At 45.1% G+C, this 14,004-nt stretch overlaps 1 protein-coding gene and 1 pseudogene across 6 annotated transcripts in view; both read right to left on the minus strand.

Moving 5' to 3' along the window:
• LOC148014847 (receptor homology region, transmembrane domain- and RING domain-containing protein 6-like) overlaps positions 1–14,004 on the minus strand; it is a 52,169-nt gene that overhangs the window by 24,191 nt on the left and 13,974 nt on the right. The gene's annotated exons all lie outside the window — the stretch shown is intronic.
• Positions 6,375–8,232, minus strand: LOC148014848 (uncharacterized; annotated as a pseudogene). Its single transcript, XR_015688311.1, has 3 exons — positions 7,544–8,232; positions 7,129–7,444; positions 6,375–7,023 (listed from the first exon to the last, which is right to left on the minus strand). The product of XR_015688311.1 is annotated as an uncharacterized LOC148014848 (transcript).

Raw genomic sequence — 14,004 nt, forward strand, 5'->3', positions numbered from 1 at the left:
ATCCCGCAATGCCACAGCCAATATTGAGCTGATACAAGGGTTGCTTCCTGAGTTTCACTCTCAATTGCAACACTTCCCGCTCGCATCAAATCGTTGGAGCCACCTTCTTGGTCACTATGCGGCTTGTGATCGTACTCAGCGCATCAATCTCAACTTTGACCTTCAAGAGTTCTCTATTAAGGAAGGGGATGATTTGAAAGTCAAGCTGGCTGAATATAGGCGGTTGCTTGCCGAGTTCACCACTACTAGCTCTCCAAAGTCAAATGACGATCAAGTTAAATTCTTCTTGAATAAGTTACCCAAAAAATACTTCAATTTCATTCAACACATCATCTCCCAACCTCGATTGCCAACCTTCTACGAGTTGAATGCCAGTTCTTGCGTTATGCAAGGCTACATGATCAAGTCCACAATAAATCCTCATCACAGCCTTATTCAGAGCACAGGGGGTTGGTTGTCTCTTCTTCAAGAGGAAAAACCACCAGTGGCAAGAACTTGCAAGATGCGAAGGCAAGCCAATCAAAGAGTGACTCCTCTTCCTCAAATGGAACCAAAGAATCTAGACCTGTCTGGTAGCAACTCCCTAAGATAAACCGGTTTTACACACACTGCCAAAGAGCAAGCCATGTGGACAAGAAGTGTCGCTCCAAGGCCAAGTCTTCCACCTAAAAAGCCTTTGCACACTGCTGCAACTGCACAGTCCAGTGGGGCTACACCTTCCGCTCCTGCTTTATCTGCTCCTTCAGCACCCACTGTTGCTGCTGAACATGTGGCTCAAGTATAGCCTCAGCAGCCCATCTCTTTCACTACCCCTGAGGGACTAGCTGATTGGTCTGCAAGTTCCAATCCCGTTGCACTTCATGCATCTATCTCACCTTCCTCTCCACCTCATCAGACGCTCCCTTTGGAGAGCCCTACTACTGGACGTACACGATGATGGCCACCTTCTTCGACTAGCACGTCTCTAGGTCCTTTCGAATACCCTAGGTCAGTCTAGCATTCATTTTTTACACTCTTAGAGTTCATTGTCCTTAGCTTTTCCATTCTTTTTTCTCCCGCTACATTTACTCACACATATACATTCATTGCATTTATTTTGAGTTAGATTTTCTTTCTATTCTATTTTGCTTTGGAGCATCTCATCACTAACCTTTGTGTTTGCAGATTCTCATCTCTTTTGCAGGGTTTTGTCTTTCAGTGTAGGACTAACTTGCAGATTGCTTTGGTCCTACCTGGGCTAGAGACGTGGGGATGCGTGCCGTTTCTTCCATGGTTTCATCATCCTAGAAGTGCTTGCTCTTCTTCCAGCATGGCGGTTTCCCCTCCCAAGGCGGATCATGTAGCATCTCTCTTCTCGATGCTATCATGGCGGTGACTTCTACCTTGCTCTTCTAGCAAGGTGCTTCATCCACTTCCTCTTCTTTCATTCCTTATGGTTCTCGGCACCATACGAAGACCGACATCAGGCTCCTCTTCCTTCTTCAACATCTACATCCAAGTTGAGAGGGGATTCCTATCCTTCTTGGTATTCTACAGGCTTCAGCACTTTGTCTTCGACATCTACTTCTTCCCCCTATTGAACCTTACCCTTTGAATTGCATGATTTTATCATCTTTATACTAGGACACTTAGGCAAGTGAACAATTTTCCCATGAGGGACACTATCCAACTGGCACCTGCTGCATGAGCATTCTTCAACATGTAGCATACTTTACATCTCATTGTGCAGAGCACCACTTGAGCGGATCCTAAGCTATTTCCACCAACGATTGTTGTTACCACACCACCATCCTCCATCACATGGATACCTCATTACCTATTTTTCCTCATCATCGACACCCTGAGTGGTTGGGTTAGCTTGTTTTGTTTTATGATGTGTCGGGTGTACTCTCCCTACTCCCATCTTCTGGGTCACTATTACTCAATCGACCACATCCCATAAAATTTAACTCCCTTATTCAAAAAAAAAAAAAAGTTCAATGTGGTTCCATCTACCTTTGTAGAACTTGATAGGCTACCGGGCAGCCGACGTGCACCCTTTGTCCGATGCCCTATCCTCTCTAAGGTGACTACTTGGATTTCCGTGGTAAGATAACCATCGCCTCTATAATCTTGGTAGGCCACTTGGCAACCAACGTGCACCCTTTGTCCGATGCTCTGCCCTCTCTGGGGTGACCACTTGGATTCCTGTGGTAAGATAACCATCGCCTTCGTAGTCTTGGTAGGCCACTGGGCAACCGACGTGCACCCTTTGTCTGATGCCTTGACTGCTTTGGGATGGGACACCTTGCAGTCAATAAACATCACAGTGGTTGGCCTAACCTTTCGGCTCAGTTTTGAGTCTAAGAGAGGTGTTGAGCTAAAATATACATTACTTGCTGATTAGCCTCTTAAATAGCCCCAAAACACACTTAAAAATGCTCTTTAAGAGTAAAAACCCTAAAACGAGGAGCAATTCAAGAGAGTTCAATGGAAACCCTAATTTAGGAGGCTCCAATCCACATCTATAAATAGACATGTTGCCCACCTTTCAGCCATCATCCTTGTTTGCAGGTTAAACCAGCCCACACACCCTCTACTACTGTTGGCGCCCAATTTCCAGCCCGCAGCCCGCAGCCCGCCTCCATCTGCTGTCCAGCCATCATCGTCAGCATTGCAAGCCCTGACACTCTCCAACATACCTTCTCCAGCTGTCGCCCTGCTGTTTACAGCACTTGTGCACAGTTTTCAGCTTCCGATCGGTGGTACACTGTTGTGTTTACCAGTTTCCAGCCTCCAAACTGCTGTGTTTTGGTGACCAGCCTGCTGCCATTCACTATTCAGCACTCCTACACTCCGACCGGTGGTCACAAACTTGGGATCCGTCTCCGGTGGAGGTCACACTCCGACATTGCTCTGCCCTTGAGCACACTATACACTCTTACATTCATTTACAGCATTCATTCACTTCAGAGTTGTGTTCTCTCTCTCCCTTCTTCTGTTTGTGTTTGAGTTTTGAGTTTTGCGTTTAGGGTTTGAGTTTTGCCCTCTATGTCTATGTCTGTCTCTTTGTGTTTTTGTCATGGCCGCACACTCTATGTGTCCTCAGTGCAAGCCCTAGCAGTTTTCTTCACACTCCTACAGCAAGAACTATGATACCACCGAAAACTATCAACTTCGATCTTTGCTCCCCACACCAACAAAGCACGTGTCTACCACCCAACACTCCTTGTGCCGCATCTCCCATCTAGGCCACAAAGATTACTCTACATCGGCTATCAGAGTATTACGCTCAAGGTAATAAGACGCATCGTATGAACTCTAAGTCCTTACAAGCAAAAGGAGGATCATTAAGCACCACAACCTCCTAGAGACCAACACAATAAGCTACAAAGGTTTCCTCCATCTATTTTCAAGTCCCATGGCCTCCACGTCCACAGCTTGTGGTTCTGTAGTTCGCTCCTCCGAGAGATAGTGATTGTTGGATAACATCTTCCCATCAGTCCGCTCTTTTGAGAGACAAAGGCTATTCAACTCCTTTCTCTCCTTCAGCTCCACAAACAGCTCCACTAAGAGAGAGTGATTGTTGTCCACCCCTGGCTCCCCAAGAGCTATCTATTCCTCATCTCCTCTATATCTTGCTTACATGGACTCCAATGCATGCATTGATGAGATTTTGTGTGATACCCCTCCCTCCACTCCCTCTTCTACCTAGGTTCAAGATGCCAACTCTAGGGGCTACCTAGCCTCTCTTCCAGTGGAGCCCAAGATACCTTGCTCGGCACCGCCATCTGCATTTCCTTCATCTTAGATATTTCAGAGGCCCTGATCCATGAGTTTCTTGTTTCTCTATCTCTTTCAGAGGGGGAATCAACTGGGAATTCTGAGGGGGCATCTTTCTTCTTCAAAGAGGAATCCCATTTTTCGACTTCTAAGGGGTGCTCTCTCTTCATATGGTCCAGTCACCTCGTCAACAACCCTTTACATTCTTTGGGTGGTTGAAATATCTCTACCATATCCCCCATTTCCACATCTATTTACTCATCCTCTTTTTACCATTCGCACCCACAATCTACAAGTTATTCGTAGTTCAAAGCTTTGGATGTTTTAGCCATGGCTTGCTGGCTAGACCTACATATACCTTCTAGCATGGAGTCATGAAGCTTGTGGCTTCTCTCCCACGATTGTGTTTCAGTTCTATTAGCTCATCATGTCTCCTATTCTTCACTACATGTTACCTTACAAGTGGAACACTGGGCTCCCTCGGTTGATGTTCTTCTCTCTCACACTCCTCTTTTTCGCTCCTTTTTAGGCTTGAGAGGGGGTGTTAAGAACCAAGTCATTCAATACATTTCCCCTACTTCATTCCTATTTTGGATTCCATTTATAGCCCCAAAAAGGCTTTATTTGGATCACTACCTAGTATCAATGGTGCCACTCGAGAAAGCTGGGGCGCCACCCTAGAGACTTTAGTGGGCACCACCCGAGAGAGTTGGAGCACCATTCGAGACAATCTGTGCCTATAAATATGGCACTGACTTCCCTTGTTCTTCATTCCACACATTCGTTCCTTCTAACACTCTATTACTCTATTCCATATTCTTCTCTCCTTTCTCCATCCTCTCCACTGCCATTTACACCCCGTTGTTGGAGTTTTTGTACACAGTGTGAAAATAGACACTTAACTAAAGGTAGCAATAGTAGAATTGTTGTCTATTTCACCAAGTAATGATGGTCTACTTGAAGATTGACTTATCTTATGGCCTTGGGAAGCACTTGACAAGTCATGCTAGTGCATGGCTTGACTTAAGCCTTCGTCAGTCACTCAAGTGACTCACTAGAGAGTTAAGTAGTAGATAAGGAGTCATGGAGTATGGCCAGGATCTTCGAGGCAATTCTCGGTCTGTTTTGATAGGTGCCATGGTGCTATACCAATCGTGCAAAAAAAAGGGATGTTGGAGAGCTCATGGGTGCCATGAAATTCAAGTGGCAAGTGAGGAGGAAGCTCTCAACCATTGGAGCAAGGTAAAATGACTTTTTCTTCATGCAAAGAAACTCTCTTGGAGAGAGTGTGCTGCTATATTCTCAGGTATGGAACAGGGTCTTCATGGCTGAATGCTCAGATTTGTTCTCTTCTTCTCTCTCCAAGCTATCCATAGCTTCTTATGCTTGCATCTTGGACTTTACCATTAGAAGATTCATTTTTGCTTATGGAAGGAGAGTGCTGTGTGTCATGAGTACCATTTGTGGACTGATTTGGGACTGTTTTGACAGTCATCAACAGAGCATACAAGGCTGAAGACAAACTTTTGATTATCCTCCTCTCTTTGAACCATCTATGCCATCATCTGCTGGATACATAGCCTCTAACAATGGAAGATTGACCCTTGATCATTGATGGATTGGTTTACGAGCTTAGAGCTCCATTTGTGGGCTGTTTTGACTATTATGACAGGGCAAAACAGGGGTGAATGCTGTATATGGGTTTCATGCACTCTTTTTGATCACTTTCTGGTGGATTATGCTCGGTTCATGGTCCCAAAGAGCAGGGGCACTTGTAGGTTTCACCAAAGAGGAGTTTTTGGCCATGTATAGACTTGATTTGGGCTGTTCTTGGCTGTCATAAACAATCAAAATCAAGCCAGCTTGCTGTGATTTTTGATTTGGATGCATCAAAGTGGTTTTGTTAAAGAGCTTTTGACCCAAAAGGGGTCTCTAACAGTACTAGACATAGTCTAGATTGTTTCGAGCATATTTATCTTAGAGTTTGAGCTTCTTATGGCTCTTGATTGACTGCTGTAAATGCACAGAAATAACAGGGATGATGGACTTTGGCAGCCTTGGCAGGGATTTGGCAAGTGCTTTTGGTTTACCAGTTGCTTGTCTTGGTTACAATGAGTGATCTTAACCATCTACCACTATTAGTTTAATATCTACATGAGGAGTTGAGGTGAATACTTACAGTAGCATATGGATTGAGTCAAAAGATATTATGATATCTAATTGTATATGAGCTGAACTATCGCCTCACTGTGTCTTGGGCTATCATCCCACCCATAGTTGCCAGGAGTTTCCGACACAGTGAAACGGAAATAGGCGGGAAATGGCAGAAACGGAGTTTCGGTCCCGACAAGAAACGGCGAAAACAATTTAATGGGAAAAACATGTAAAATATAACAAACTAAACAGTTTCATTAACCATTGCATACAATTGACCATCCAAATCCAAAGCAAAGATGAATATCATTTGATTTCTCCCACGGGCCACTCGGCCCTCTAGAGTCTTCATAAGTTCATAGACTCTTAACTATAGTTCAAAATAAATCAATTATCAGAGAACACTAATCAAATTAAAGTTCAAGAGAGATTACACAGTACACATGCACTTGCCACCATCCATGTGTGTCTATATCATTTCAAAAAGAAAAGTACAAGATACTGTGAACATGTGCAATCATGCATGGATAGTGGATCATCAAAGAAAAATAACAAAAAGATAAAGAGTTAAGGCTCAAGCCTCGATACAATCATAAATAGCTGAAATGTCTGAAACGTGTCTGGAATCTAGACTCTAGGGTGACTACTCATCATCCTGATCCTCGGCCTTTGCATCACTAGTAGATGTACTAGAAGAAGTAGAATCTAACTCAGAATGAGAGCTACTAGAAGAGGGTGAGGCTGCAACTGCTGAAGTGCTGGCGCCATCCCGTCGCGAAGTGGCCCTCTGTGAGCTCGTGTGTGATGGGTAGGAGCTGACATCTCCTCATACAACATGGTGTAGATGTCCAACTCCTCACTAGGAATATTTGGTATGTCTTTCACCTTCTCTATGTATACCTTGTCGACATTCACCTGGCGAGGTTCAGGAGAGGTAGAGGTGTGCTCAAGAAGGCGAAGGTTGCAGTGACAAAAGACCAGCCTCTCCAACTGAGCTGTGCTCAAATGATTCCTCTTCTTTGTACGGAAGAAAGCCCAAGTGCTCCAATTTCTTTCACATGGGCTTGAGCTGCAATCCTGTGAAAGAACTCAAATAGCAAGACGTTTCTGTCACGATCCACAAGAAAAGAAATTTCAGATTGTACAACATTTCTAATGCGCAATGTATGAATACTAAGTACTTAAAAGCTAGAGCCTAAGCCTAGAACTTACTAGGGTAGGTGCAGATGCCCCATATTTCTCCCACCAAGACACAGGCTGCAACTGTGTCTCTCGAAGCTGGGCTGTCTAGCGACCAAAGGAGAGGCTATGGCTACGAAACAGGAGACTCTCATCCTCAAGCCTCATGACCATCTACAAATCTCCATCTACCCACTTCTCAAAGTACTCCTGAATACCGTTCTCTAGCTCATCATCAGCAAACTGATCCTCACTACGCCATAGGGGATGCAATACATGTGCAACTGCATGGATTGGTCTATGAAACCAATTCCATCGTGTCTGCCATACACATCGAAGCTCCTCGATCCTGGATTCAAGATGGGCAATTGAAGCTATGGTGGATAAACATAAATTTGCAAACCATAAATGATAATACATATTTGCATAAACCATAAAAATCACTTACTTTCTACGAGGAAGGCAGGTATTGTTGTCCAAGGCCTCTCCAATCTTATCCATGTACTCATAGAGTAGCCCCATGGTGCTCTCCTCCATATCAGTAATGCGCAATACAGAATAGATGGGCTGGATTGATTTCACTAAGGTTTCAGCCTCCTCCCACCATCCTTGATCCATTACCATCCGTGAGAAAGATATGTGTTTTGCATCTTGGCTATCCTCCAAAGCACACCACTCTCGGGACACCACTGTGCATATCAAGTCCTTGCGCACTCGCACAAGCCTCTCCACAACAATAAACATATATGCAAACCTTGTGCTTGAGGGCTTGAGTAGCTCTAACTCACTGTGTGAACGGTAGATACTTTGCACCTTAGGCCGCTTTGTGACAAAATGCACCATGGACTTGGCTGTTGAAAAATTCTTGTCAACCCAATCTAACTTCTCCAAGTCCTCCATAAGCAAGTCCAAAGAATGAGAAGCACATGGGGTCCACATTATCTTCGGAAACTCAGCCTCAAGCATGCAACCCATGGAAACACAATTGGACTCATTGTCTGTGACTACTTGAACCACATTATCTGCCCCTATCTCCATGATTGCCTTGCATATATGCTGCCAAATATATGAGCCAGTGACCGCTGTGCCAACCGCCGAAGCATCAATATCCCTCAAGAACATTGTCCCCTTGCAAGAGGAGACTAGAATGTTATAGACACTTCGTCTATGTACATCAGACCACCCATCACACAAGATCGTGCAACCATACTTCACCCAAGTGACCTTCAATGGCTGCAACTAAACCTCTATGCGGGCTTTCTCATTTCCAAATACCCTCATACGATGGCCCTTCCCACTCACATCCAATGCGGCTGACAGCCCTCATGGCTGATTTCCATCTTGGCGTGAGCAAGACATGGAAAGGAATGCCACACTGAATGAATAATCGAGTGAGCTCTCTAGTGGCCTCTGCAATGGCTTGCTTTTGAATACCCGCTTTGATACTAGAACCCTGCAATGAACCTTTTGTTGCCTGAGGTGTCCCGCGTGCTCCACCAGTAGAACCCCCTATATGTGCACCACTCATTGTGTCAGTCTCTAAAGCTCCTCTACTCCTCTTTATAGGACCTCCTATTGCTGAAATTTCATCATCTCCATGGTTTCCCTCTCCTATACTAGATGCACCTGTAAGAGCCAAGCGGCTGAGCATCCAATGCTCCATGGAAGCCTTAACATCAGCAGGCACGTGTTCACATGGACCAATGTCTTTATTGGGCACATGGGCAAGATGATCTTTGATCCTTGTGGCTGCCCCTCCTCTTTGAATGCCGCAATAATTGCATTGCCATTGCTTGGAGCCACCACCACCTCCATAAGCTTGAAGCACTGTGACATGACTCCATGCTTGATCCTTTGGCATGTTGATTATTCCCGAATCCCACCTAAATCCTGAGTTTGTTGCGTCGCGCGCGCGCGCGTGTGTGTGTGTGTGAGAGAGAGAGAGGGACTTGGGAAAGAGAGAGAGAGAAAGAGAGAGAGAGAGAGAGAGAGAGCAACTTGCAAGTGCCAAGGCCCAGACTCTAGTGCCCACGATTTTGTGTATGTACTGTGTGTGTGTGAGTCGAGAGAGAGAGAGAGAGAGAGAGAGAGAGAGAGGCTAGAGCTCGGGAGGGACTCATGAGAGAAAGAGAGAGAGAGCAGGCCAAAACACAGGTGTGTGCAGAGCCCATGGCTGTCGGCATCATTCGAGAAACGCGCATGCACAGGCTGCAGCAATTTTCAAATCGGGGCTCTCGTTTTTTCACGTGGGGGCTCAAAAACGTAGGGCAAAATCGCCTAAAAAGCCCTGCAAAGAATGCGTTGAAAAGTCAAAAAAAAGGGGGAAGGGGGGGGGGGGGGGGGGGGCGTTTCTACGTAGCAGAAACAATACGCCGTTTCTAGGGGTTAGAAACGGTGTTTCTACGTAGCAGAAACAGCACGCCGTTTTTTAGGGCCAGAAACGGCGTTTCGTGCAACTATGATCCCACCTTCGTATGGATGTATCTGTCTTGATTTGTTTATGAGCTGATGTATTACATGTATGTCAAGATGTATGCTCTACTAAGCTCTATGAAAATAAAATGACAGTATTCACCTCTATTGGTCTCATCTAAATCTTCTTTCCTTCCAAAACTCTTCTCTTTCATTTGCTCCTATCTCTGAATCCCTACACATCCTTCTATCTCGTACCCCAACGCTTGACCTTCCACTAAACACGCTCCAACACCATGAGGAGGACATAATGGTTCGTGGCTTCTACATCCATCTCCACATAGTGTTTTGCAACCTACATCATTTGGAGTCAGCCCTCCTCAACTAGCATCATCATCAGGCTTCATTTGCAACAGATTCAAGCCATTTACAACAAGTTACACCCTCTTTATCATCCCTATATCAGACAGTTGCATTTTTTTGTTTCTTCAATCCTGAAGGGCTGCCCAACAGTCCCCTTCATAAAAGCCACCATCTCAAAGAGATTTCAGCATATCCTTCATCTCTAACACCTCCTAAGGACTGCATTTCACTCCCTCTACAGTTAGCTGTCCTTTCCCTCACCATTCAGCATTACCTTCGATATCCTACTACTGGAGGACTACATTTCGCTCACTTCATTGTGTAGATTCCCTATAGGTGTTGCCGCTTGATTTAGATAGGACAGTGCAGTTATCTTCAGAACTTCAACTCCATTGTATCAGCTTTATTTATCCAGCATGATTCAGTAATTCATTATTCATCTTCTTCTTCTATATTTTCTGAGTTTCTCTTCTCAAAGTGTTTCCCCCCACAAACCCTACTATCTCTCTGGTTTGCATTCATAGCAATCATATTTTGATAGAGAAGACTCATATAGAAGACATCATACTTCAGTGACAACAGATAAGGCAGAAGTGTTACAACAAGGTCTTCCGAAGCCACAATCTTCCCTAAAGATGCAAGGACATCTTGAGTCTCCTCTCTCATTGATGTGATCCTTCACAATAGAGGAATCTACAACAAAGAGATATCATAGCTGTTATGAGGGGAACAATGTTGAGAAACCACTCTTTCAATCTACGCACTTCATTTGGGGTTTCGCTCTGACAGCCCCAAAAAGAGCTGGTGTCTACATTTTGACCACTTTCTCATTGGGCACCCACATAGTGGTGTGCCAGTTACTTCATTCATTCTTAACCACCACATACCACCTCAATCATTCTTCACCCCTCTTCCTCTATCACCTCAACACTCTTCCCTCTTCTCTCCACTACTGCTGCCCATACCCCTACTAGAGGACATCACGGTTCATGGTCACCCATCCTCTTCTCCTTCAAGCACCCTATTCCCTCATCAATAGGTATGCATTTGGAGGTCTTCTATAGCTGGCAACCTTCTTTCCTTGCTAATGACATCTCTTCTCCACCAGGCAACATCAATCTGCTTGTGTTTTGAGTCTTCCCCACCTATCAGCATCAACATCTACCTTGCATTTTGCATAAAGGAGGCCCCTATAGTCTACGTTTGCGATCATTGAGCATCGCCTCCACACCTAGCAACCTTTCCTACATAGACATCAGCATTCTACAGTTTGCATTTTCAGCATTCTAGGCTTTGACATTTGCGTTTACAGCGTAGCTCATCTCCCCAACATCTGAGGACTGCAATTCACTTCCTCGACAACTAGTGATCATTTTCCACATCTTCGACAGCATCAAAGGACTACAGTTTGCTCCCTCAATAGTTGTCTTTTACCTTCCAATGATTACTTCGATAGCCCGCTGCCCAAAGGACTGCGTTTTACTCCCTTCACTATGCGAATTCCCCGCAGGTGCTGCCACTTGATTCAAACAAGACAGTGATGTTATCTTTTGAGCTTCGGCTCTGCTATATCAGCTTTTCTTTCCATAGCATGATTCAGTGTATCATCACCGTGTTCTTGTGTTTCTAAGTTTCTCTTCTCTCTCAGTGTTTGCCGTACATACTATGTTTCTCCCCGCAAACCCTATTGTCTCTCGGGTCTCTCTGTCATATTTTAACATGGTATCAAAGCCAAAGGCACTCAGTGAGCCACGAAGATCCTCCACATCAAAGAAGGCAAAGACAAGTTGTGGATTCGGCATCATCTATTGATTTCCCCCTTCATTTCGGTTACATCATCAAGAGGTAGAGATACCCTTCTCTTCATCTACCACCCACCCTCCCTTTTACAAGTTGACACTCTCGTGCTATGGCTTCTTCACAAGCAAATGGACAGACCACTAGGGGCTCCTCTTCTAGTATCACCGGAACCCCCACCGATGCTTTCTAACATGAACCTTTGCTCCCTACCCCACCGAAGTATATATATCTATCCCCACGCACTCATTGTGCCACCACTCCCTTCTTGGCCACAAAGCTTATTCTGCACCAGCTTTCACATGTTTATGCTCAAGGCAATAAGATGCATCTGATGCGCGCTAAGCCCTTTCGAGCCACAGGAGGATTAGCTCGCGCCAAGGCCTCCTCCTGACCACCACAATGTGCTACAAAGGTTGCTTCTACTTCTTCTACGGTTTCAGGAATACCACCTCGACAACCCGCGATTCTACAATCCACTCCACCGAGTGAGAGTGATTGTTGGATATTGCCCCCTCGGCAGTCTACTCCTTCGTGAGCCAATGGTTGTTCGACACCATCCGTTACTTCGACTTCGCAGTCACTCACCTGAGAGACAATGATTGTTGCCCACCCTTAGCTCAACCTGAGCCTCACCTCCCCTACCCTCAACTACTCAGGTTCAAGAGGCCACCTCTAGGAGTTATTTGACATCTTTGATACCCTAGATACCTTCACCGGCATAACCCACAGCACTTCCTTCGTCATCAAATGATTCGGAGTTCGTGATCCATGAGTTTTTAGATTCCCACTCTCTCATAGAGGGAGATTCAAAGGGGGACGTACTCTCTTTGCCCTCAGAGGAGGCTTCTACTTCTTTGGCTTCAAAAAGAGCCCTTGCACCTCAACCATGAGGGTAGGCACCTCCTCATCATGAAGTTCATCACCCACCATTTACTCTTTTGAGATGGCTATCTTCGAGCAGTAATTTCTCCTACTGATACCTAGGATCTTCAAGTACTACCTAGATTGGGGCCTTGGAGGTTCAACCACAACTTGGTGATGAGGCCTTCAAATTCCTTCCAGCATGGAGTTACAAAGCTAGTGGCTTCTCTCCCGAGGTTGAGTCGGATTCTACAATTCATCCCCTCTACTATTCCTTACTACAAGTTTCCTTTCAAGTGGAAATCTTGGATCCTCGAGATCCTCTTCATCTTCTTCTTTTCTCTCTTCGCTCCTCTTTCTTCGTCCCTTTTTGGGCTTGAGATAGGTGTTGAAAAACTACTTCTTCAGTTTACACATTTCATTTAGGGTTTCACACTAACAGCCCCAAAAAGGGCTGGTGTCCACATTTTGGCCACTTTTTCAGTGGGCACCCACATAGTGGTGCATCACCATAGACAACTTATGCCTATAGATAGGCAGTCACACTTCATTCATTATTGACCACCACACACCACTTCAATCATTCTTCACTCTTCATCACTCCAACACTCTTTCTTCTTCTCTCCACTGCTACCCATACCCCTACTAGAGGACATCGCAGTTCGTGGTCACCCTTCCTCTTCTCCTTCAAGCACCTGAAGGACTACGTTTCGCTCCCTTCACTATGTAAATTTCCCACAAGTGCTACCATCTAGTTCAAAAGGACAATGCAGTTATCTTTTGAGCTTTGACTCCGTTATATTGGCTTTTCTTCTCATAGCATGATTTAGCGTATCATCACCATGTTCTTGTGTTTTTTAGTTTCTCTTCTTTCTCAATGTTTGCCATACACACTCGGTGTTTCTCCCCGCAAGCCCTACTATCTCTTGTCAGAGTGAAGCAATGCAAAAGCGAATGACCAAGACAAGAGTGAACAGAGAGAGAGAGAGAGAGAGAGAAAGGGACGGTAAAACCCAAAAAATCTGCAGTGAAGAATGCTATATAAGGATGCAAAAATATGCATGGGTGCAAAGAGAATGTCTATGTATGTCTCCACCTCGAAGATCTCGATCTCCATCAGCCCCGAGGGAAATCTCCACAAAGCCTGAAAAATGGGAGCACAACTGAACTAGTCTGCAAAAACCGAGGCCAATAAATAGGCCAACCAAAAATACCTAAAAATAGCAAGTTGGTTGACTTGTCAGCAAGCTATCCGACCTGCAATCTGCCCTCGCATGATGCATCAGCTGCCATGTGGCACTCCTACTACACTAGTTGCTGCCTATTGTACCTGCTCCTTGTCCGGGGAATGTCCAGCTCTAAGACCCCCTCTCAAATCCTGGACATAGCAGAAGGCTAACACCCCCTCTCAGATCCTAGACACAACAGAAGGCTAAGGGATCTGGAGTACTCGCGAAGTAAAGCCTGAGGAAG

The sequence above is a fragment of the Lygodium microphyllum genome, chromosome 24 (assembly GCF_053477565.2).
Source record: "Lygodium microphyllum isolate KBCC chromosome 24, Lygodium_microphyllum_v1.1.10, whole genome shotgun sequence".
Lineage (NCBI taxonomy): Eukaryota > Viridiplantae > Streptophyta > Polypodiopsida > Schizaeales > Lygodiaceae > Lygodium > Lygodium microphyllum.